Genomic DNA, 2,602 nt, shown 5'->3' on the forward strand with positions numbered 1-2,602 from the left:
TGTAATCCCAGCACTTCGGGAGGCCGAGGCGGGTGGATCACTTCAGTCAGGAGTTCGAGACCAGCCTGGCCAACATGGTGAAACTCCGTCTCTACTAAAAAAAGAAAATAATAATACAAAAAGTAGCTGGGTGTGGTGGCGGGAGCCTGTAATTCCAGCTACTTGGGAGGCTGAGGCTTGGGAATTGCTTGAGCCTAGAAGGCAGAGGTTGCAGTGAGCCAAAGCGCCACTGCACTCCAGCCTGGGTGCCAGAGTGAGACCTTGTCTCAAATTAAAATAAAATAAAATAAAATAATTAAATAGAATGGTGGGAGGTGGGGAGACAACTCAAAGGAAAACAAGCCATCTGGTTTCTGCCACACCTCTGCTCCCTGCTCAAAACCCCGTAGGGGAACCTCACTGCCTTCGGGTCTTGACCCTGAAGACTCTGATCCTTGAATCTAGGCTTCCTGAAAGATGACACAGCAAGGGATTTAAGAACACAGACAGACTTTCTGCTTGTTATTTGAGCCAGTACCTTCCCCTCCCTCTATCTCAGTTTTTTTCCTTCTTTTTTTTTTAATTTGTGAAATGAGGTAACAAATCCCAGAATGTAAATTCCCTGAAGGCAGGAACTTGTTCTCTTCTATTGGTGGCTGAGGGACTTGGTCTGTTTTATTCATAGATGTGTCCCCGACACCTAGAACTTGCCAGGCAACATAGTAGTCACTCAATACGTATTTGTTAAATGAATGAATTTCTCATGTATAGGTTTGTTCTGATGATTAAATGAAACTCACTGCCTTGTGGTAAGTACATACACATGGCAGTGATTACAAGCAATACTACAATTTCTAAGTGTTAACCCCAAAGGCTAATCAGCATTTTTCTGAACATCACCTCCTTTTCCCCACCTTTTTATATGCTTGCCCCTCAGTCTGAAAAGCTTTCCTCCTGCTCTTCTAACTCTACCTCTCAAAATCTGAGACAAAACATAGAACCCTTACTCATACCTTCTCTTACCGTCCTGGGCAAAATAATGCCTTCTTTTTCTAAACCCCCATGCTTCTTTGTGTTCCATTCATTGACAGAGAACATGTATTCTTGCTTGCTGGTGAGAGTATCTCAAGAATTTTAGCCGAATGAGTTAATATCGATCAAACATTCCAGCACTTTAAGGAAAGGGCAGATTCTTGGAAGGTAGATTAAGGGATCAGGTGGGCTCCAGACTTCAAACTCATTCTTGTGTCTTCAGAGGTGAGGTTCCATGGAAGAGACAAAGGACTCTCGAAGCCCACTTTTTGTTATGGCCCTACCGCTGACTCTATGCTGTTGGACAAGCCATGTCCCTGATGAGGCCTCAGTTTCCTCATCTGGAAAGTGGGTGGTTTGGAGTCCCTGATGAGACCTCGGTTTCCTCATCTGGAAAGTGGATGGTTCGGATGAGAAGATACTCCTTAAGGATCCTCCTTCAGCACCGACACCATTGTCAGTGACATGCTAGGTGAACGCTGGGTATGATGTGACGCCTTCCTGGAATGACTGAGTCGGGCAAAGTGTATGAGGGGTGTGTTGGTTTGTGTATGAGGGGTGGAAATGGGATACTCTATGGAACAACAGAAACACCCTGCGGAAGGGATACTTTAGAGATAGAGTAGAATGCCTCGAGAGTGGGGGTGGAAATGAGAAGGCAGAATGGAGGAGGAGACCAATGATGGACAGCACAGCATGTGTGTATGTGTTATGGTTCCGTGTGTGTGCATGAAAGCCTCAGGAATGTGGTCTCCAGCAGTACAAAGCCATAATTAGCTCCCTGATTCAGCAGTTGGGTATGGTAATGCAATGGCTGGGTGTATCTACCCCCAACGCCACCGGTGGGTTCTCAGTGTGGCTCTTTTTCTTCCTTGTCTAGTGAAGGTTCGCTGCCCTTCCTGAGTGTCTGGGTTCCTGAGAGGTGTCTCATGTGAAACTCTGCATCCCTCAGGCTCTCCCTTGTCTGAGTCGAGTCTAGAAAGCTGGGTCACAAAACGTTTCTTCTAACAATCTCCTACCCTCCTCATCTATTCATCACCTGAGATACACAGCATCTTGCTTCATCTCTAGAACCTAAGATTGGCCACACTGGACCAGACCCACAGACCAGTTAAGCCAGGAGCTTGCTTGGATTACAGACAACTCTGCCTTCCTCAAGGTACTTTCACTTATCACAATTTAATTAATTGCCTGGCTTCTTGTTTGTCTGTTCAACTCTTCCGTAAGTTTCTTGTTCAAAGATCATGTCTGTCTTAGTCAACACTGAATCCCCAGAACTCAGCACATTATTGGTATAAAGCAAGCACTCAAAAAGCTACTGGAAAAAGCTACTAGAATGAGGGGAAGGGGGTGAGGTGATGTTTCAGAGAGATAAATTGACTCAAATTCAGAAAATCCACATGTATTCCTACTTCTTCCAATCTGCAGTGTTCTCACAACCTTTTGGAGGCTTAGTTGGCTATCAGTAAAAGAGTCCTAATAACATTTTCCTTATCTATCTTTTGGCAACAATACAAAATGAAAAGAATTAATAAAGTCAAAGGTGGTATGAAAAATACAAAATATCAAATAATTGTTTAATATTATTTCA

Source organism: Mandrillus leucophaeus, unplaced genomic scaffold (genome assembly GCF_000951045.1).
Source record: "Mandrillus leucophaeus isolate KB7577 unplaced genomic scaffold, Mleu.le_1.0 Scaffold952, whole genome shotgun sequence".
NCBI classification, from domain to species: domain Eukaryota; kingdom Metazoa; phylum Chordata; class Mammalia; order Primates; family Cercopithecidae; genus Mandrillus; species Mandrillus leucophaeus.